Below are 24,108 nucleotides of genomic sequence, written 5' to 3'. Positions count from 1 at the left end.
TCTCCTCTTAGTAGTATACAGTGAGTGAGTTCTTACGAGATCTGGTTGCTTGAAAGTGTGTGGCACCTCCCCACTCTCTCTCTTCCTCCTGCTTTGGCCATGTGAAAATGCCTGCTCCAGCTTTGCCTTCTGCCATGAGTAAAACTCCCTGAGACCTCCCCAGAAGCAGATGCTGCCATGCTTTCTGTACAGACTGCAGAACTATGAGTCAATTAAACTTCTGTTTAATAAATTACTTCAGGCATTTCTTTATAGCAATGTGAAGATGGACTAATATAATTGGCTACTCAGACACCTAACAGTTCAACTTTGTCTTCTAGCTCAGCTGAGCTCCTGATATGCTCAAAATGTTTAAAGAAAAGATTAAAAAATATGAGTGAAGCAGAAGAGACTAGTTTAAGAAGCTGATCTGAAAAAGAACCGACAAGAACAATTGGAAATAGAAGTGATAATAACTGAAATTTTTTAAAAATTAAAGAGACTCTGGTACATCACAAACTGCCTAACACCAAATAACAAAATTCTAAAAGCCTCTAGAGAGAAGACAGAATCTCTCCGAAGTAATACTAGATTGATAGCTACCTTCTCAAGAACAATAGTGACGGGCAAAAGGCAGTTAAAAGCGTCTTCAATAAGTTGTAAGAAAAATAGAAAACTATCTCATTTCCAAGATTAGATTATAGAGAACAGATTAAAAATTGAAAAAAGAAAAAATATAAAACTATAAGTCAAGCATTCTGCATTCAGTCAACTGATATTTCCAGAATAAGGGTGAAAAAAACATTTTAACAAATAAAAACTAAGTTTGCCTAATGGACCTGCAATGTTCTACAGGATGTTCTTTAGGCAGACAGAAGGGAATCCCAAAATTCCCTTCCAAAATTTCCTAGATCCTTTTGTTTGAGAGCTCTCACCTTTACAGTATATGCTGGAAGTTTTTTAATGCAGATCGACCATCTTTGTATTTAGCTTGAGCATTTTTAAAAATAGCTAATATATTTTAATGATTTCTACCATCAATTTTGTACTGTGTATTTGTCCTGCATTTGCTATGTTTGTAGCTCTCCAGGGAGATATTAACATTCAAAGCTAATGTGTTATAAATAACAGAGTCTCAAAACAAATTTAAGATATTGTACAACTACAATGTGAAACAGATAAATTACTCACTATAGAGTAAATTATAAAGTTCAGTAATGATTGATCAAGAGGGAAGTACAAAAGTAAGGCTACAAAAGATATGAATGTCACAATTACTGCATTTGATCTAATAGAAATACGTTCAATACTACATGTAAAAACTGAAAACTGAAAGTTCTTTCTGCTGCACTTAGGACGTTTGTTGAAATTGATGCCTATTGAGTCCTGATAAAAGCTTAAATAAATTTCAAAGGGTTAGTCTACATGGGACAACTTTCTTAGTAAACTGCAATCAAATTCAAAATTAATAGAATACATATAGAACTGTGTCAGATATTTGAATATTATGAAACTCACTTTAAATTGGACATGGGACAAAAAGTGAAAATGGGAATTAGTAAATATTTAGAACTGAATGGTTATGAACATATTACCTATTAGCCTTGTGGAATACAATTAATGCAGTACTCAGATAAAATGTTATGATATGGTTTGGCTCTGTGTCCCCACCCAAATCTCATGTCGAATTGTAATTCCCGCATGTGAAGGGAGAGACCTGGTGGGAGGTGATGGGATCATGGGGGTGGTCTCCCCTGTGCTGTTATCGTGATAGTGAGTGAGTTCTCATGAGATCTAACTGTTTAAAAGTGACACTTTTCCCTTTGCTTTCTGTCTCTCCTGCTGCCATGTAAGACATGCCTTGCTTCCCCTTCATCTTCTGCCATGATTGTAAATTCCCTGAAGCCTCCCAGCCATGCTGAACTGTGAGTCAATTAAATCTCTTTTCTTTATAAATCACCCAGTCTCAGGCAGTTCCTTATAGCAGTATGAAAGCAGACTAATTTGTAGTCTTGTTGTAACTCTAATTTCTTTTATTAGGAAAAAAGATGTGAAAATTAATGAACTAAGTATTTCTTTCAGTTATTTTTGCTGCAGTAACATACCACCACGAATCTCAGTGTCTTACACTCACAAAAATGTATTTCCTTTTCACATTACATGTAGATGTGAGTCAGATACTGCTCTGCCCCAGTGTTGGTCTGCCCTGCAGCTTGCTTCATGTGTTTTATCATTCCAAGACCCAGTTTGAAGGAACTGCTGTGGGGACCAATCTATTCTTATTCCTAAGGGTAGGGTGAAAAACAAGATAGCTGTTGGAAACTCATTTGTAAACTCAAAGCTTCTCCCCAGAACTGGCACATTGTCTAGTCTATGCCCAATCGCAAGGTCCATGGATTGAGGTGTGTTCCATGGAAATATACTACTGTCTGCTATCTTAATGAAAAAATAAGTTTCTTTCTTTCTACAATGAAAATATATTCACTCCCTCCCCTAGTGAAGAAATCCTAATATTAGATTCAAGGTCAATACCTAGGGTCTCATGATAGTGTCTCCATTGAGTGAAGATCTAGGGATCTAACACATAAAAAGGCACTGCCCTCAAATACAGGATCATGGGATAGTGAACAATTCCTGCGAAAACCACTCCCATTGGAAAGAGGATAAGAAATGTTACTTGATTAGACCTTTATTTTGCCCAGTCTATGGTGTTCCATGGTGCCAAGCTCTTCTCTCCAGAAGAGTTATTTTCTGTTTTCCTCCTTGGCCACATCTCAAAAGGGTATTGAATAATATGCATCTTTGAGGGCTGAGCAGCTTGCTAAGCCTGCTCCTTTCTTCTTGAAAGCTAGAAATCCAAAAATTGTTTTATATTTTAACAGTTACAGTCTATTTTAATCCAGGCTATTGGAACTTTTGGCATTATAACTCTCTGAAAAACATGACTGTTTTTTCAACGAATTGATTTTAATCAGCAACATATGCAAATAGCTACACCTCTGTTATTTGGAAATGTGCCTTTCTCTCCAGACTTACTTATAAATAATGTGAGCTACCCAGCTTCAAGGAAACTGTTGGCATCTCTTTCTTCTAAGTCATTTTGTACAACTGGCCTAGCTTTCTAGGAGTCATCTTAAACCATTCATAGTTTTTAACAAAGGATATGAATGGCAATGTCCTTTATTTGGTCATGTGTCTTAATCTGAGATTTTGTTGCTCAAAGCATTTATTTTCTACTAATTAAAAAAAAATTATGTTTTCCTATCCTGTAGCCCCTAGAATCTGGTTACTGTAATTTCTGTCTCTTCTCTGCTTGCAAAGCAGCCCATTCTTCTCTGGGCTCATATGACAATTCAGAGGAAAAGGTAACGTTAGTAATATTCTGTTGTGAAACCACTTCTTCCAAAGCCACTCTTTGGTAGATCTATTATCTGCTTTCCAAGTTATTAAAGGTGACAGTTTGCTAAATATTTTGCCATTGCATATCATGGGTCATCAATGTTCCAGCCTCTGATAATAGTATCTTTAAAACTTGTCTCTTGGCCTCAAAGTCAAGACACAGATTTTCAATTGTTATAGGAGTACGTATCTTTGAGATACTAAGATTTGTTTTAATCAACTTTGCTATAGTAACAAATGGGCTCAAAAGCTTAGCACTTATACCAACAAAAAATAATTTCTTGTTCACGTTACACTGAATCTTAGCTCAGATATAGTTCTGCTAGATATTTAAGTAGGGTGGGTTTAGCTCTAATGTCTTCCCAGTCCATGATCCAAGCTGAAAGTCCAGCTTTTGTGCTAGCAATTCACAATATCTCCTAAGAGTTGTGCTCAGAATTGGTAGTTAAAGAACTGACATCTTGTTCCTTCTGCTTACATTCCATTATCCCAAATGAGTTCTAGAGGTCAGACCAAAATTAGTGGGCAGAGAAGTAGAGTACTTTTATAAAGAAGGATAGGATAATCATATCTTTATAAAGAAGGATAAAATGATCACACATGCTCCCATTTTATACAATTTGAAAGAGAATAACAGAATAAACCACACCTTAAAAAGAAAAAGAGTCATTAACAAATAACAGACATAAATTTAATTGAAAACAGACATATCAAAAATTAACCAAATTCAATCTTTTTAAAGAGAACTAGTAAAAGTGAGAAGCCTCTGGCAAGGTTGGCCAAGTAAAATGAGAGAAGGCAAAATAAACAACGTTAAGAGTGAAAAAGGGGCTATAACCAAAGATGTGGCCAAGATTATAAAGAAATAAGAAAATCAGATGACCAATTTGAATGGAAAAGTTAGAAAACATGGAAAAATTTGTAGAAATATGTGACTATTCACAACTTTTTGTAAAACAAAGTGAACACCTAAATAGTACCATAAAGAAATTGAATCAGTAATGAAAAATAACAGATCTAGGAAGCTAAAACAAGAGTTCCAGGCACTCTTACAGGCAAGTTTTATCAGACATTAAAGGAAAAAATGCTTTGCTTTTACACAAAATGTTTGTAGAATACACAATAGAAAAAGAGAACCCCCCTTACTAATTCAATGAGCTAAGTTAACTTTGGGGAGTGTAACCTGACAAGAACAGGAAGAGAAAAACAAATTTATAAAAACATCTTATTTATGAACATGAATCCAAAATTATTAAACATAATACTAGCAAAAAATACCAGGACTGTATTAAAAGGTTAATGTATCTTGAACAATTTGGGTTTATTTCAGCAATGTGAGCCTTGTTTAATGTTAGAAACTCTGTCATAGTAGTTTTTAATATAAAAACTTTAAATGAAACGAATTGGATTATCTCAATGAAGACACAAAAAACTTTTGATAACATTTAACATTGGTTAATGATAAAATATCTGGTAAGTTAGATGTTTAAAAAAATACTTTTTAACTGAAAAACAGGATCTAGACAAAATACTCAGAAAACATTTTAATACTAATATGTTATAAAAATTTCCTTTAAGATTTTAAATAAGACAAGACTATCTTCTATAAACCACTTCTATTTAACTCTGTGTCCACGGGCAATAAGGCAAGCAAAAGAGGCAAAAGATATAAGAGCTGCAAAGAAAAAAATAATTATTAGCAACATAAAGTTTAGCAATGTTGCCGAATACAAAATCAAATAAAAAAATCAATTACTTTTCTCAGCACAGGCAACAGGGAATAATAATAATGTCAATTATAATATCCCCAAGATATATTAAATACCTGGAAATAAATGTCATATAAGATGTATCACACCATAACAGAAAAAATAAATTTGTACAGAAAAACATTAAGGAGACTTGCATGGAGAGATATATTGTCTTAGTGAATTCAAAACCTCAGTATTATAAATATATAAAATTTAAAATTTCAACAGGTATTTTTGTGAAAATGAGCAAATTAATTTTAAATTTTTTATTTAAAGAAAAGTCGGAGAATAGCCAGACCGCTCCAGAAGTAAAAGATTAGTGATTGAACATCCTTCATCAAATATCTAGACTAACAAAACTTTAATCTTCAAGATGGTGTGATATTGGTACAGAGATAGGCAAGTGAAACATTGAAACAGAAAATGGTGTATGGAAACATAGCCCTGACAGGATGAAAAATTGGTGTATAAGAGGACCAGCACTGCAGACCCCTGGAAAGAATATACTTTTCATTAAGTAGAGCTGGGGCAATTGAGTTTTTATATGAAAAAAAAAAAAGAATTTCTTATTCTACAGCTTACAAAAATTCAGCTTATTATAGGTGAATACAAGGATTTAAATGTGCAAGTCAAAACAATAAATACAACATTGAGCAGACAATATAAGATACTCTATGTCTTAAGAAATATATATTAAATAAGACATTAAAAGTCCCCCCACTAAATTAGAATATAGACAAAGTTGACTACACTAAAATGAGAAATTAAAACATACCATAAGAAAATGAAGAGGCATAGATTTGAAAATGTATTTGCAAAACATATCATGCAAAATGGCTGTATAACAAAAGCGTAAAGAACATCTACCTATACCCCACTCCCCCAAAAAAATTCAAAATAAAATAAAAATTGGCAAAAGACTTGAAGAGACTTGACTTTACAGATTAGGTATCATGAATGCTAGTAACTTAGGAAGAAATGTTCATGCTCATTAACAAACAGGGAAATGCAAATTAAACCCATAATGAGATATATTTTTATGTCTATTAACTAGGCAAAAAGTTAAACTATCTCAAGTATTGATAAGGCTGTGAAGATACTAGAACACTTTTGTACTGATAGTGGGACTATTGATCAATATAAAAATTTTGTGAAAAAAATTAGCATTTTCTAGAAGGATGAAAATATGCATACCTTATAATATAGCACTTTCCGTCTTTGGTATATATTCTAGAAACAATATTTTACATGTTCACCAGAAGATACTGTTTAAAAACACAAAAACAAAAACAGAAAATCTAGAATCTAACCATATGCCCATTATTATAAAAGCAACAAATTCTGACATTTTTATCTAACAAAATACTATATATTTGAGAAAAAATAACAAATTTACAGTTACACACAACAATAGCGATGAATTCAGGAACATGTTTAGTGAAAAAAAAAAGTAGTTTAGGCCGGAAACGGTGGCTCACTCCTGTAATCCCAGCACTTTGGGAGGCCAAGGCGGGCAGATCGTGAGGTCAGGAGAGCGAGACCATCCTGGCTAACGTGGCGAAACCCCGTCTCTACTAAAAAAAATACAAAAAATTAGCCAGGCATGGTGGCAGGCGCCTGTGGTCCCCGCTACTTGGGAGGTTGAGGCAGGAGAAGGGCGTGAACCCGGAAGGCGGAGCTTGAAGTGAGCAGAGAAAGCGCCCCTGCACTCCAGCCTGGGCGGTAGGTAGTCACACAAAAAAAAGTAAGTTTAATGATGCCAACATATGTGTTAAAACTATAAAGAAAAGCAAGGAAGTGATAAAAACAAAATTCAGGATTATGCTCCCCTGAACAGAGAGAGAACTGGGTAAAATGAAAGGCATGTGAGAGACAGCAATGGCAAAGGTAATATTCTTGTTTTTTTTTTTTTTTTTTTTTTTTTTTTTTTTTTTGAGACAGAGTCTCACTCTGTCACCCAGGCTGGAGGGCAGTGGCCGGATCTCAGCTCACTACAAGCTCCGCCTCCGGGTTTACGCCATTCTCCTGCCTCAGCCTCCTGAGTAGCTGGGACTACAGGCACCCGCCACCTCGCCCGGCTAGCTTTTTGTATTTTTTTTAGTAGAGACGGGGTTTCACCGTGTTAGCCAGGATGGTCTCGATCTCCTGACCTCGTGATCCGCCCGTCTCGGCCTCCCAAACTGCTGAGATTACAGGCTTGAGCCACCATGCCCGGCCAACATTCTTTTTTTTAAACTGGGTAGTGGGTAAATGGGCATTGTATCATTTTTAATACTTATGTGTGTATATGTATATATATAAATATTCATTCGTATCTACTCAATATTTGATTACAAAACACCAATGAAGAATGCAAGACACAGAGGAATTAGCCACACCTCAGGGGATACCAATATATGACACTTCGTGACATAATGAGATGATAGACATCTCTTTCAGGCCAACGAAGGAACAGAGGGCAAAATGTGGACAAGAACACCATCGTATTACTATAAGCATAATGAGATTCCCCTTCTTCCAGATGCCATCTCAGGGAAGAGGGAGTGAGGCAATTCCCTTCCTTCTGAGAAAGCACAGACAGCCCTAACGAAGATTGAGAAATATTTGGAGCATTAAACTGACAGAAGAATTTTTTAAAGAGACCTGTTTTAAACTAAAAAAGGCTGAATTATCTTTAACTGACAAGTGTCCTCCCCTCTCACCATTATCAGTGAAAATAGAGACTCCAGAGGTAGGCAGTAAAAAATAAAACAGTATTTTGAGGACATCTAAGTCATTGGGTGCATTCAGTTTTAATCTCACTTCAAGTACTACAGGAGTAAATTCAGGGTACTTTTGTGGCACATTAGGAAGCTTGCCCCAATCAAGATTTGAGGATTGGATTGGGAAGAGGTAGTCACAGAAGACTTCCTGAGATCTAAGAGACCAGGAGGATTTAGTTTGGGGAGTTTTTCAAACAGAAGAAAGAGCACATATAAGGATTATTCTCTTCTTGCCTTCCACTGACGCAGGGGTTCAACTTATATCTATATTTATATCTATATCTACGTACATATATATGCCCTACTTTTCTATGAGATAGAGTGGTAATCCTTTACTAAAAGTCACATTCTGGCTCAAGAGAGATCTGGGCACCTATTCTCTAGGTTCACAGAGTCCTTGGAACTTCCAATCCTTGTACCTCTTATTACTATGTATTAAGAACATTTTTCTTATTTGTCTTCCCTTCTAGGGAATTTCTATCCTTGAGAATTTCTATCACTTTCCCAAAGATAGAACTTGGCACAAAGAAAGTGTTCAATAACATTTAGTAAATGTTGAAAGAATAAAAATCTGAGTAGAATAAGTGATCAAAGGGAAAAGATACATTGGTGAGCTGAAAAGATCCAAAAGAAGAGAAATCTAAGAATGTACAAGAAACTGGTTCAGAAGTAACCTGAAGAGAAGACACATTTCAATTTCAGTGAAGTCCGTTTAGTCTCCATTGACCTCTTGCTATTTAATCCATCAAAGAGTGGGCTATCCTTTAGTAAATTGATTCAGTACGTTACTGGCTTTTTGGTTCTGGGAATCAAGACAGGCTTATCCAAAACATAATCAATATTAGATTGAGGGTTTGATTATAAGGTCTGATTCTGCAAAGGTGATCCAAAAAGATGATGAATTTTCTATATAACCTATCGTATTTATTGTACTGCTAAATGAATGATTGCTGTAACTGAATTAAAGTCGTTACTAGCACATTAAGCAGCGCCTATTGTTTCTTCCAGGTGGCACAAACCTGGCAAATTAAAAAGCCAAACAGAATAAAATTTTACATTGCACTCCAGGATTGCAAAGAGTGATACAATATAACTCCGGGGGTTTGGGGCAAGTACTATAATGAGAGCTTATTATTGAACTCTAGCTTTGAATGAACCTTGGGTTTTCCTTTTAAGTAGACGCCTGTATTATAGGACAAAGAGCTTTATCTTTTGTGACGGGAAAGCTAAGAATAACTGTTCTTTATGAGTCATGCAAACACATTCCAAAAAGGGCTTTCTTCTATTAAACATCTGTAACAGCTCTTCCTGTCCTTTCCCACCACCTCAGCCCAGGTAGAGCTGACAGGCAAGCGATAATAGGCAGCGGTTATTTTTACTCTATTGAATTTCAATAAAGGAACAAAAAATAATTCACAAGAGCAAATAATATTTCAATTCTCTGCCTTCAGAGACAAAATGTGGCCAAGAGTGACCTTTGGGGACAGGAACTATAGAATAATTTTTTTTTTTTCAGTTTGTAGTTGGTGCCAATTTCTCACCAATGGAGAGAATTACAGCTCCCTTGTTGAGTCCTCATTTCAGCATCTTTTGTAAAGATGAACATTTGAAGTCTAGAGAAAATGTTTTGCTCTGTGTGGTGTTCAGCCTTACCTGGGCTGCCCCCGATGCCAATTTTTTCTTCACAAATGAATCTGATTCCTTTATTTATAGAAAGCTAGCATTTAGGCCTTAAGATACAATATGAAGATGTTGTTTTCACCTATTTAAAAATCAGAAAGGGAATGTATACCTTTAACCTTTAAAACAAAGTCTTAGATTTCTCTATTAAAAATTGACCAGAGAGACTAGGTTCTTCAACTTTTTAATCACTTGGAGAGACTGAGTAGGGGGAAGGGTAATAATTTTCTGATGGAATTTTTGGCCAAATAATTCTGCCCATCAACAGGAAGAAGGGAGAAGGCTGGTTATGATGGGATCGTGGGTACTCATCTCCAACAAACTCTGCAGTAGTAGTGGAGGGATGTTGTCCGATTTCACTCTTCTCACAGTTATCCTCTTTGGTCATGTTTGACTTTCTGCCCAGCATGCAGAGTAGAGATAATACTGTTCGGCTATGCAATTTGGAAGAATGATTTGCTTTCTCTTCTTGCTAAAATCTGGGAAGTAGTAAGTAGAGAGAGGGAATGTATGTATGTGGATTATAAATCAAAAACAATATTTTATAAAGGGCCAGCTTCTCACCTTCATCACTTATCCTAGAGAAAATAGAGTTTCTCATGGTAAAGTTTACTCCATAAAATGGCAACTGTGCAGTATCATAAGAACTCTTTCAAAGAGTAGTAGCTCAATAATCTTTGAGAGAATAAATGCTCTTCTAAAGAGACAAAAAATATTGGTATATTCTTTAGCTGGATGTCTATGTTTTCTAGTAGCTTGACCTCAGAATGAAACAAACGAAAACCAGTATGGCTAGAATATTATAGTTGCTTATACTAATTCAGCAAACCAGCAAATTTCAGGCATCTACTACATCAACTAAGTAACAAAAGCTGCTTAATGAATCCTCAAATTAGAGGGCTTTTTACTCCCTTTTATGTCCCAGAATGGTAGAGCTAATGGAGGGCAAATTTTACAAAATAATTAAAATGGTGCCAAGCTTTTGCTAGAAAGAGGAGGAGCCCTGATTAGCACAGACTGTAAGGATCAGCAGCTGCAGATGTCAATTTGAAGAGTCAACAACCTTTCTCACTGCTAAGGAGCAGGTTCATTGTTCAGCAACAGCCCTTTCACTGATGAAAACCCTCTTAGACCTGGAAAATGTGCCAAATGTGGGAAGGACCTTTCCATGGCAGTCACACTGGTTGCCATAATTTTCTAACTGGCTTCGGTGCTTCTTTGTTGTGTTCCTGTGCTGCAAAGCAACAGAAGGAATAGGAATATGCCTGCAGGGCTTTTGATGGAGTGCACAGTTTTTTTCTCAGAATTTATTTCTGTTGCCATCTGCATCAAAATAACATTTTTTTTTAACATTCAGTTTGCATGCCCTCAATTCACATAAGCAATTCACATACATTGCTTAATGTCTCTCATTTCTCAGCTCCCTGGGCTGCCCCCAAGTTTCCCCACTAAATACGTATTTTCCTGAATCCTTTGTTCTTTTCGCTCATCCATGCCCTGCCTCTCTCCTGCTTCATCCTTATGTCCAGCAGAGGAAACAGAAATATGGTTTTGTTTTTTGTTTTTTTTTTTTTCCAATTATAAGATCGTTATATTATTTCTAGGCAGTTTAGCTAGATTGGACCATCTTATAGGTGTCTCTCAATTTCCAGAAAACCTACGAAATTGGAAAAGTTTGTTAAAAGTAAATTTGTTTCATTGTTCTTTTCATGCCTTTTCATGCCACTGGTTTTCATTTAAACTTGGGAAATGGTTGCTTTTGAGGAAAACAATCAGTCCTGAAAGATAATGTCACAAGGGAAGTAATTTTAACATCAGAAGCATGCAATTCTCCATTGTAAGGGGAGGAATTATCTTGTTTGAAAATGCTTATTGACACGGTGATCTAGTCTGCTCAGTTAAGTATTTTGTTAAATAAGCTATTTGTTTTCTTTTATAACAGCTGGAAGAGATGACATTTCAAATGAAAACAGCTTTCTTGGTCCCTGGGAAGGTATGAACTTGTGAAGGAACATTTTTTTTTTTTTTTCTGCAGCTTTTTGTGGCCATCACCATTTTGGGCCAGCCTCTGGAATCAATCTGTGCCTAAAGGTTGAGCACGATAATGAGGCATGGGTGTAGAATGTACCCCGCCTCACCATAAACAGAATATTTTCTCCTCTGTACAACACCTATTTTTTGACCATCCATGGAACTCTACTGGAGCTCCAGAATAAGATCTGCAAAACGGGTCCTTACCTTCAAACAGTTGCTATGCTAAACCATGATAAGCATTTATGCCAGTTTTCAGTTCTAAGTGAGAAAAAACGCAAACCAGCTTAATCCAGAAATTCATTTACTGACAAATGAATGAGAAGTGCAGAGCAAGGCAATACCTCAGTCGTGGCTGGATTTAGGGCCTCAAGCAATGTCAGGTCTATTGGATTAGCTCTGCACCAGTCTGTGGGTGGACTTCTCCAGATTGACATGATGGCAAGATGGCTCCAGAAGCTTCCCATATCACACCCATTTAGGTAGGAAGAAGACAATATATCGTACTGATAATTCTTACAAAAATTCTGGAATTCCTTCTGATGAAAACACAGGAAAGTCCCCTTGGTGAACTGAACAAAAAGACCAAAACAGTGGAACTCTGTTGATTGGTGAAGCTAGGTCACATGGCCTCAGAAGGGGATTTGGTGCTCTGACGGGTCAGCCCAGATCACATGCCCAGAAGAAAGATTCAGTTATCTGATTGGCTATGTCCGAATCACATACCTAGAAGAGGGATTCAGTGCTTTGCATGACCAGACTCGAGTCTTATGTTTCAACTCTGAAGTCAAGGATAGAGCCCAACCTCCTGGAATAAGCAGTGGAGAAAGTCATTTCCCAAAGGAAAGTTATTATACTTATCAAAAGGGAGAGGAATGAATAAAAATTGTGCACCTGCAGAGTTACTACATATTTAAAAAGCATATTTGAGTACTTACTAGGTTGTGGACAAAGTAGTGAGCACATGTATGCGTCACCTCTTTTGATTTATTTTTCTCATCAACTTTATGAGGAGTTGCAGTTTATATTTAAGAATTCAAAGTTTCAAAAATTACATGGCCTGCCTAATGTCACACAGTTTGAAGGAGGTGGAGCCAGGATTTGGGCTATAGTGTCTGATTTTGGAGGCTACACTCTGAAATACTGTATAATATCCTACACTCAAAATGACAGTGACAGCCACCACAACAGTTAATACTGGTTGGGTACTTACTGTGCAAGGGGTTTTATGTGGATTATGAATAAAGTGCTAAGTCCAGGCACAGCATAGCAGTTTCTCTTCTAAAAAAAGTTTTTATATAGATAAAGAATTGGATACAAGACTTGAGACTCCCCTTGGCATGAGGATAGCAGCAGGGATAGGGCAGGAGTTTGCAGTGATGCTGGTGGTGACAGTGCCAGGCCTTAGGAAAGCTGTTTTCAGAAGCAGGATACAAGATGTTTATAGGCTGAGAAAGGGTCAAGAGAAGCAGCAGTTGATAACGCAAAAGAAAACAGAAATGTTTATGTAGTGAAGTCTCAGGGGAGGTGGGAGGGAATGAGATTAAGAGCTTTGATGAAGGTTTTAGCCTTGGATAAGAGAAACACCTTTTCTTTTAAGATAGAAGGGAAGAAAGGAAGGCTAGGACAAAGAAATATAATTGCTTCTGTTGGGATTCTTAATATGATACCCCAAAGCAGGGTATCTTGGCATGCTGAGTACTTTGAACTGAAGATTGGAAGGGCCTTGGAAGCGAGTTCTCTCTGAACTTCTTCTGCCCTTCTGTTTCCCACCCCTCTTTCTTCCCTGAAGGGAGTCATAGAAATAAGAACTCCTGTTTCCCAAGGAGGGTCATAGAAATAGAACTCCTCTTCTCCAAAGCAAGCCATAAAACCTATAAAGGCCATTCTCTATCTTCTGCCTTCTTCTTTGAAGACCTTCATTCCAGAGGCGTACTGTCGTATACTTAGGAGGATGGAATGCTACACTGACAGTCCAAGAAGAATCTGAACAGACAGACCTTGCTGCATTTCCCTCCTCAGTCAATTACAGTCAGATTACACCCTTTCATCCAATCACATTTCTATACCACTTTATCAAACCTAAGCATAAAAATAGCTTTCCCTGGGTCTTTGGGTCTTCATTTCTGTAGGCGCCTGTGTCATGTAAAACTTTGATTAAACAAATTTGTTACACTTTTCTCTTGTTAACCAGTCTTTCATTTTAGGAATGTCAACAATGACCCTTATGATGAGTGAAGAAAGGTATCACATCTTTCTGCCTCTACATTCCTTCGTAAAAGAAAATACAGGTCTTCACATTTGTGTAGAGGCTGCCTAACCGTTTACATGGAATAAATAGAGTTGCACCTTTAATTCTGCTTTGATTCCCTTCTCCTCAAGGTCACGAGTCTCTTGAGAGTACCAAATCACCAGGATTTTGGCTGGCTGGCTGGCTGCAGCATTTTAGAGGTGTTTGTCATGTTCCGATATGGAATTCTTGTCAACTTTGCTTGCCCGATTATTTATTAACTTGATTAGGCATGTTAAAGGTACTTTCTCTTTGTCATTCTGGTGTTTTTATGGTGTGTAGATACAAAAGAACTAGTTTCACCATTTATTGCAGAATAATGTATAACTTATATGCAGGGTTTAAATATATAATTTAATGTAGATAGGCAAATAGTGTGTTTCCAAGAAAGTGGTATAATACGCTAACTAATTAGCTACGGTTTGTAATATAGATGAATTGGCAGCTGGAAGTGACAACCATTACTTTATAATTAATTGAGTTAGACCTTTCTAAAATTAATTAGTTAGGAAGTACAGCTGGGCAAAGATTAATGCACAGGAGGCCTTCAGTGCTCCCACCAGAAATCAAGGTCAAGCAAGTGATTATGGCTATTCCACCTTTCTACTGCTTGTTGAGCAGTAATTCAACCAGCCAGTTATTTCTGATATGCTGCCTAATTGTCTTCTTTGGATTCTTTTGAGTCTTCCAGAAAATCCACAGAAACTGTGTTTTCTAAATATCGACCTATCCTAATTATAGCTCTGTTGTTCCACAGACTTTTTTTTTTTTTAAAAAGATAAAATTATTGAGTGTTTAATACATATCAGGCCCTATTAAACCACTTATGTACTTTATTTCATGTTTCCTCACAAGATCCCTATAAATTAGGTTTTCAAAGAGGTGGCATACCATAATGGTAAAAGCCAAGATTTAAATGCCTGACTTTCTAGATTTAGATCCCAGCTCTGCTAGTAATTGCTGTGTGCCTTTGGGTAAATTATTTAACCTATTTCTTAGTTTCCTTATCTGTAAGATAATGATAATAATAGTAACTTTCTCATAAATCTGTATGGATTAAATTGGTTAATCTGCACATACGTGAGTTTAGAATAAAAATAGGGCTGTCACAGTGTTATTATTTTTCTGCACCACCACCTGCCCATAATGATAATAGGTTTCATTTGTGAGCGCTTACATGCTTCTAACCATTTTGTGCATTTTCACTGACTGAATCTTCCCAAGAATCCCATGAGGTGGACGTGATGTGAGTTGAATGAATCCTCCTTTTACAGGTGAGGGAGCTGAGGCACAGAGAAGACTGTTAACCTGCCTAAAGTTATCTTCTTTACTAGTGTAAGAACCAAGATTTACTCTCAGCTTCAAAACCCATGTTTTTTACTAGTCTATGTGGCTGCTCCTCTTCAGCATCACCTGTATATCAGACACACTGAAGGAAGTGGGGCCCCAGGAAGAAGCAGTGTTCTTTTGTGACCCTGTCATTAAAAGCACTCTTCACCTGGAATGCTCTGCTTCCTTTGCCCATGTGTTGAATATTTATTTAGCCTGAAATAGTCAACAACAGCAACAAAATCACCTCTGCTGGAAAGGCTTCCTTAATGTTTTCATAATCTTTCATAATAATCTTATGTTTATCTCTTTCATAACATTTTAAAGTCAATATGTTAGTCACATAATCAATAAATATTTACTAGTTCATCAATGACTTTTTATTGAGTTCCTTTTTTCATGGGGTTTGCATCCTAATGGAGGAAGATAGTCTTTAAACATGGTGGAGAAATAAAAAAACTAAGATAATGCCAGAGGTACAACATGACTTTTGGAGAGGATGCAATGGGTTAATGTAGAAAGGGATTGAGTGTGCTGCTTCAACTAGACTGACTGCAGATGAGACTTGAATAATGGAAAGTAGTCCCATTACTGGGGAGAGAGATGATTGGAGTGATACTAAGCTGTTGTTTTGGATGCTGGCTTTAGTAAAGGAAGGAATAAGGGGAGTCACCTTGGTGTTTCCTGCTCACCCTGAGAGAAGTTTTGTTGTTTGATAGCTCTTAGAGATTGAGGTTCAAAAATAACTTATAAAAAAACCAAAAGGGATGACCAATTTTAATAGTTAATTATAAAGAATTCCTAGATTGGAGAGATGATTGGAGATGAGATTTGAATAATGGGAAGTAGCTGTTACAGTAGGTAGCTAGTCAGACATGAGCAGGGTAAGAGAAGGCTCTCCCTGCCACACGCACACACCAGGAATGTCAGGTGACCATCAGATGATGGTCACACCGTTGTTAACTGTCTCTCTGAAGTATTAATTGGCCGCAGCCAGCGCCACGGAAAGGCACTCCCCGATAAACAGGAACACGTGAAACTGGTGATCAGCAGCTTCCTGATAAGATCTTAGATGTTGAACAAGAGGGCCAAAGCACGCACAGTGGCAGAGTTTAACTGGTATATGATATCTCCAGTTGTATACCACTTCTAGGGACAACTCCTAGGGACATTGGACGGGTAAGAGAAGAGCACCTCAAGTGAGCATGTGTATAAGTCCAGTAAACACACTGCACATGCTTCCCTCCCAACGTCTAGCAGGCCACAGCACACAGGGACAGCCCACCCCAAGGGAAGAATCAGGGAAGAAGTAATGAAGACCCCAGAGCATGCTAATGTATAAAACCCCAAGTCCAGAGGTCAAACTGTGTACTTGATCTCTCGTTTCCTGTTTGGACCTCTTCCAAATGTACTTCAATTCCTTTCATTCCTACTCTAAAGCTTATTAATAAACTTTCACTCCTGCTCTAAAACTTGCCTCAGTCTCTTCTGCCTTATGACCCTTGGAAGAATTCTTTCTTCTGAGGAAGCATGAACTGAGGTTGCTGCAGACTGGTATGGATTTGCTGCCAGTAACATAGCCAGCCCTGCAAAGATAAAGCATTCCATGCAGAAGGACCAGCGAGTGCAAAGGCCCATTCCTGGAATCAAAGTTGCTGCACTGGAGGGACCAAAAGAAACAGAGTGCAACTATGAATAGCATCAAAATATGTAGAGCCTTTACTTTTTTACAGGCTTATTTCTCCACCTAAACTGTCAACATTTTAGGGTTAGGGTTAAGCTCCACTCATCTTTGAATCCTTAACGTTTAGTATATATCCCTGGACAATGGTTGTTTTTGGCCAGTTGCCAGCATGAATCATCGACACAGTGAACTGTTATCACAGATATTTCTCTTTTCTCTTCCTTCTGCCTTCTCCATACTTGTAACTCTTCTGAAACGAGTTCCGTATTTTTCTTTGTTCTCTCTAGTCCCTTCTCCACATTTCTGTTTTCATTTGGTTCTACCTTTCCCCACTTTTATTTATCTTTATCCCTTGATCTCTTTTGTTGCCCTAGGTAATTCCATCCTAAGCTGCAGGGTTCTATCAATATATAATGGTCTCAGGATAGAAGATGAAGCACATTAGACACCTCTTAGCTCTCTTTAATCCCTACCTTCTTCCACAGACCCCAAACAATTTCTTATATTTTGGGGTCAGATGCCAAAGCTGAAAACATAACTCAGTCCTGAGATCTTTGTCGGCAAAAGAATGCAAGCTGGTTTCCTTTTAAGCTGTTGTTTTGGATGCTGGCTTTAAAGATGAGAGAATAACGTGAGCCACCTTGGTGTTTCCTGTTCACCCTGGGAGAAGTTTTATTGCTTGATAGCTCTTAGAGATTGAGGTTAAAAAAGAACGTATAAAAAAGCAAAAAGGAATGACCAATTTTAATAGTTAACTATAAAGGATTCCTGGAGTTCCTTTTCTTCCAGCTGATAGAGAAAAGAAGAAACTCCCGTGCCTTTGTCTCATAAGGCAGCTTTCATCTGCTCCCCAGGAGTTTACACAGCTATTCAGAAGGAAAAGATAACCAAAGCTGAGCTGAAACCTCCCCTGGGGTCTTAAAGGCCATCTCTTTAGTAGCAAATATGCTGAACCCACATATCTTGGATAAATAGAATTAAATCAGCTTTCCTTCCATTTTTTTTTTTTTTTTCTTTTTCTTTCAGGGAGTAGGAGCCACCTATAAAGAGTTTAGAATCAATTTTGAAAATATAAGATCAGTTTCCTCCTGCCTGTGACTGTTTTTGAGATGCCAGCCAAGGTGACCTTATTCCCTCTCCTTCTTCCCAGGCACTATGAGGCTTTCTGTATAGCCACCTTCGTTGTACAGCTTCAAACACAACTCAGCTCAATGACCTCTTGTTACAAAAGAGAAAATCTGGTGCTATTTTTTAGTGTTTGATTTAGACATTAGCTATAAAATGCATATAATACCTTTAATTATTCTAAGATATTGTAAAAAATAATCTTGCTGTATAAATGTCTTAATCAGTAGGATATTTTCCAGAAATTCAAAGGTGAAGAGGCAATCATGTCCAAATTATACCCTTGGGCTCTGGAGTCATATTGTCTGAACCAAATGCCTGCACCAACACTGTGTCATCTTTGGAAAGTTGTTTAATGCCTCTTTGGCTCAGTTCTCTCGTGCTTGAAATGAGAATAAAAGTCTCATGTTATAGAGTTTGGGGAAGGAGTAAATGAGATAATGGACATAAAGCTCTAAGCACAGTGCCAAACTCAATTTAAACACTTAAATAAAGGTGACAATTATTTTGGCCATCTGAATAGAGGAGTAGAAAGGAAAGAGGAGGGATAAGGGAATCCTACTGGTCTCAGCCATATTGTTCCAGTTTAATATCCTCGACTGTGTTACTGGCCTCTGTGCTCACAGGAGCGGTTCAGGAAGATGCAAGCATGGTTCCAGGAAGCACAGACATTCTAACTTATGCATGGAGTCATCTTATTTGCCAATGTTACTACAATAAAGCATTGTAAAAAAACAATAATAATAAGACACTCAGAATTTCAAGATCATCTAAGAAGGGCAGTAGGAGCAAATAAAAAAGAAAACATCAAATCCAACCAAATTGAAAAAAGTGCCTACTATGTGTCTAGTGCTGTGTGGGGCTTTCTTGGGAGATTGGGGTGGGGAAAAGGTGTCCTAGTCACTACCCTCAAAATCCAAATATGGGAGTAATAATTTAAAAAATAATCTGTGATTTGGCAAAAGACATATAGTCATTGAAGAGAAAAATGCATCTTACTCTCATGTGGTCCATAGAGCTCCTGATACAATATACAATGCAGAGACGATGTTCACTGTATTGATTTCAGAGCAAATGTGCAGTTTCTAACGTGAAGGAAAAGGCAAGAGACATCTCATCCAGAAAATGGGATAATTACTGTGAAACAATTAAGAGCACCGGCTCAGGAGACAGAATACCTGAATTTGAGCTTGGACTCCCCTACTAGATAAGTGACCTTGGACGATCCACTTTACCCTTTATGTGCTTTATTTTCTCCTCTCTCAAGTGTGAACAAGAATAGTCCTCCCCTCACAGGACTGTCAGCATTAAATGAGAAACTGCACATAGGCATCAATTCATAGTACGAGCTCAAGAGTTCAATTAATGGTATGGTAGTTTTTTTTTTTACTATTAGAAAAGGATAATTTTAATTTTATCCTATCTTTCTTTGTAAAATTCATCTCTTTTTGATATTTTAACAGGTTTTAGTAAATCAGCTTGGCCCTCAGTAAACCACTTTGATTTATTTATTATTTATTTATTTATTTATACTTTAAGTTCTGGGGTACATGTACACTACATGCAGGTTTGTTACATAGGTATACATGTGCCATGTTGGTTTGCTGCACCCATCAACACATCATTTACATTAGGTATTTCTCCTAATGCTACACCTCCCCTAGGGCCTCACCCCCCAACAGGTCCCAGTGTGTGATGTTCCCCTCCGTGTGTCCGTGTGTTCTCATTGTTCAACTTCCAGTTATGAGTGAGAACATGCAGGTGTTTGGTTTTCTGTCCGTGTGATAGTTTGCTGAGAATGATGGTTTCCAGCTTCCTCCATGTCCCTGCAAAGGACATGAACTCATCCTTTTTTATGGCTGCATAGTATTCCATGGTATGTATGTGCTACATTTTCTTTATCCAGTGTATTATTGACGGACATTTGAGTTGGTTCCAAGTCTGCTACTGTGAATAGTGCCACAATAAACATATGTGTGCATGTGTCTTTATAGTAGCATGATTTATAATCCTTTGGGTATACACCCAGTAATGGGATTGCAGGGGCAAATTGTATTTCTAGTTCTAGATCCTTGAGGAATCGCCACACTGTCTTCCACAGTAGTTGAACTAATTTACACTTCCACCAACAGTGTAAAAGCATTCATATTTCTCCACATCCTCTCCAGCATCTGTTGTTTCCTGACTTTTTAATGATCACCATTCTAACTGGTGTGAGATGGTATCTCATTGTGGTTTTGATTTGCATTTTTCTAATGACCAATGATGATGAGCATTTTTTTCATGTGTCTGTTGGTTGCATAAATGTCTTCTTTTGAGAAGTGTCTGTTCATATCCTTTGCCCACTTTTTTATGGGGTTGTTTTTTTCTTGTAAATTTGTTTAAGTTCTTTGAAGATTCTGGATATTAGCCCTTTGTCAGATGAATGGATTGCAAAAATTTTCTCCTAGTCTGTAGGTTGTCTGTTCACTCTGCTGATAGTGTCTTTTGCTGTGCAGAAGCTCTTTAGTTTCATTAGATCCCATTTGTCAATTTTGGCTTTTGTTGCCATCGTTTTTGGTGTTTTAGTCATGAGGTCTTTGCCCATGCCTATGTCCTGAATGGTATTGCCCAGGTTTTATTCTGGGGTTTTTATGGTTTCAGGTATTATGTTAGTCTTTAATCCATATTGAATTAATTTTTGTATAAGGTGTAAGGAAGGGATCCAGTTTCAGCCTTCTACATATGGCTAGTCAGTTTTCCTAGCACCATTTATTAAAGAGGGAATCCTTTCCCCATTGCTTGTTTTTGTCAGGTTTGCCAAAGATCAGATGACTAAGTCACTTTTAGGTGCAAAGTTGCCCACTGAGAAATAAGAATTACAATTGTTGTATTAGGTTGGTGCAAATGTAATTGCGGTTTTGGCCCTACTTTAATGGCAAAAACTGCAATTACTTTTGCACCAACCTAATACTTGGAAGGGGCTGCTGAAATTTTTCAATGAAAGTTTGTTTTTTTTGTTTTGAAAGCAGAAGTGGGTTTGTATTGTAAAATTGTGGCTGGTTTCTCAAATTGACATCAGTATTGATGTCCTTACTCCACATAATGTACAACCATGAAAAGATTAGAGGTTGGAGATTATCATGTCCTGTTAGTTAATGCCAATAATTAGGTGTCATAAACTGAGAGACTAGCTTCTCCCACTAGCTGGTTAGGCAAGTCACCTCACCTCACCAAACCTCCTTTTTCCAGCTTTAAAACAAGAATAATAAAATGCTTATACACACAGAGGGATGTTGAGTAGCTTAGGTAATTGATGTTTGCAATATGCTGGGAGATAAAAGGCTTTATGAAAATATAAAGCATATTAAAGAAGAACAAAGTGAGATATGAAAAGTGATGGAGGATGTAATAGAACTAATAGCTTCAGAAACAGAAACTGGAAGAAAATAATGTTGGTGTAACACTAAATTATAATACTGATTTGAGGCTTTTGAAGGATCCATTCAAAAGAGTATCTCTTTTGACACACAATAGTTAATTTCTGAGTGTTACAACACCTTCCTTCTTTTCCAAACACATGCTAACCTTAAAAAATGGAAAGTGCTTATATCAATCAAAGTTGAATCTTCCACACTATTCTATGACTTAATGTGACCATTGTAATTGTAACCTTTGATGTTGAGCATCATTCTATTTTATTTTTATTTATTTATTTATTTATTTATTTATTTATTTTATTTTATTTTTATTGCATTTGTTCTAGGTCAAAAGTCAGACACTATCTATCCAGGAGAGTTAACTATACAACAATCTTTAAAGAAATAATTTTAAAAGATACTTTTCCCCCATCCTACAGTTCAATTTAATTTAAAAGCCAGTTTGACTATTTTTCTTCTTGTGCTAAGAAAAGCTGACTTGCCCAAAATGATTTTTTTCTTTTTCCTGTTTTATCAATAGATCTACTATACCTATTTCTGAGCCATTTGGTTTGACAGCCATAATAGCTGAAATACTTTTCCTTGCAGTCTTTAGAAATGCCCCCTAGAGGCAAATAAGCTTTGGGCAGAATCAGTAAATATCAGTATAAAGGGACATTTCCTGCTTGTTCTTTTTAAGGTAATATGTGGAGGAGTCAGAGCAACGGACAGGAACACCTGCTATCTACTTGGCAGGTTTATTGAGCCATTTCAGGTCAGACATGCATTTTCAAGGCCCAGGGAAACTTGATCTCATTTGTATTGTACAGCAAATAACATAATAGCACATTGGTATTCATCTGTGTATGTCAATAACCTTGAATAGTTTTAGAAGTCTGCAGAAATCACCCTTCACACTAAAATGCATTTGTTAGTACTGACTTCAGGTTCTTGCTTTTTATTGACTAAAGACATCCTAAAAGATAAGGCTTTTGAGGTGCAGTGGGCTGAAGTCTGATAAAAGAACACAAAACACTCCACCAAATCAAAAATATAGCTTTGATCAATTTGGGGCATGGCTGTCTTCCTCTAGAGTCATAAAGTTGCTTTTGATGACATGTTATAATTTACACATTGTTGTATTTTGTATATTATGTATTGACTATGTCTCAATAGTCTTATGCATAAATCTCTTACCATCACATATATTAGGCTAAAGTCAGAGATTAATCAAATGGGAGATATCTGGACTTTTTGCTTCCTTGGATTTTGCACAGAAATATTGGGGGTTAGTTGAAAAAATAAAGCTGATTGGCCTTTCCTTCAAAATTCCTCCAGGTGAATGTCAAAGAAGACACTGGAGAGACAAGGGGAAAAATAACAAAACGAGAGATTTCTGGCTTGCCATATTTCCCTTGAATAGTGTGCAATATTTTGAATTTGTTTTTTAAATCTGCCCCAGCAAAATCGCCTGCTGAGTTCATGCACAAGATCTTAAGTTATCCACAAGGAGTTCAGTCATTTCCATTTGTTTTAAACAATAAGCTATAAATAACACAAACAATGACAGGATTGTGTTGGTTTCCTCCTGAAGTATCCTGGCTGAGGGCCTTGGGCATAATCATTAGGTAGAAAGTAGGAATTCTGTCTGAGCTACAGGCTGATCCATGGGCTTTTTCCAAGATTAGCCAAGGAGGCAGCTTTTAGGAAGCAGGCTTCCCAGCCAGGCACTTGTGGGCTTTCTGAATTATTTATTGTGTAAGAGGGCTCCTGGCTTTGAGCACAGGGCATGTGGTTTTTCAGGCCACAAAGGCTTAAAATAGATGCCCATCTCTCTCCCTTCACACTATTTATGTACAACCAAATTATCCACCACCCCGCCCCTCCCCTGACACACATATACATATTTTTTTCCTCCTAGTGGCAAGGGATAGTAACTTTTAATTTCTGCTTATTAGAAGTTGCTCTCAGGATGGTTCCATTCCCCAGGAGAGAGCTTGTGTAATGAGCGATGCAGATTCACATTCATAAATTCATCGTGATTCATTTCAGTGCTATTACAAATGGCAGGCTCTCAGAAATTAGCAGTGCATTTAAGCACAGCTGCATAACTGGAAGATTGCTTCTGGGCAAGCTGTGTGGCTCCTGATTCTTCTACGTTCCTAAAGTGTGTGCCTTAATGATTCATTAATTACAAGCTTTTATCTGAACCCATTATCTCATCATTAATTGGTATATACTTTGCCTAGTCAAATTAAAGCAATTGCTGTTTTATCCTGATCCCTTGGATGAAGACTGCATGGTGGGGACCCTAACAGTCTTCCTCCTCTTACTACTCTTCAGCCCATGCATTTGTCAGGCCAGGTCATTAATAAATGGTAGGCTTCTATCCTCCCAGCATAAAAGATGGTAATTGACCTCTAGGGAATATTTGAGGAAAAATAGTTATATCATGAGACCAAAGGGAATTATGTCTACTTCTATTTGCCTTGTAGAGAGTAGGTGCCCAACAAATATTTGACATTTGTGTGATATTGCTCTCATTTTACTACCAAATTGGAAAATGGTGAGGACTAGTGTGAAAACAAACAAAAACCTGGGGAAGTTAGTATTTATTTCCTGTTTTTGAACAGAGAGACTTCAATTCATTTGGTATCATTTCAACAACTCAGACCAAGGT

General features: G+C 37.1%; 1 pseudogene across 1 annotated transcript in view; it reads right to left on the bottom strand.

Moving 5' to 3' along the window:
• Nucleotides 1-10,658: 10,658 nt before the first annotated feature.
• Nucleotides 10,659-24,108, bottom strand: part of LOC126931645 (frataxin, mitochondrial-like) — a 62,005-nt pseudogene continuing 48,555 nt past the window's right edge. The window contains exon 2 of the transcript XR_007717891.1: nucleotides 10,659-10,805. The product of XR_007717891.1 is annotated as a frataxin, mitochondrial-like (transcript). The remainder of the gene's footprint in view (nucleotides 10,806-24,108) is intronic.

This window comes from Macaca thibetana, chromosome 11 (genome assembly GCF_024542745.1).
Source record: "Macaca thibetana thibetana isolate TM-01 chromosome 11, ASM2454274v1, whole genome shotgun sequence".
Taxonomy (NCBI): Eukaryota; Metazoa; Chordata; class Mammalia; order Primates; family Cercopithecidae; genus Macaca; species Macaca thibetana.
This window is presented reverse-complemented; position numbering and strand designations above follow the sequence as displayed.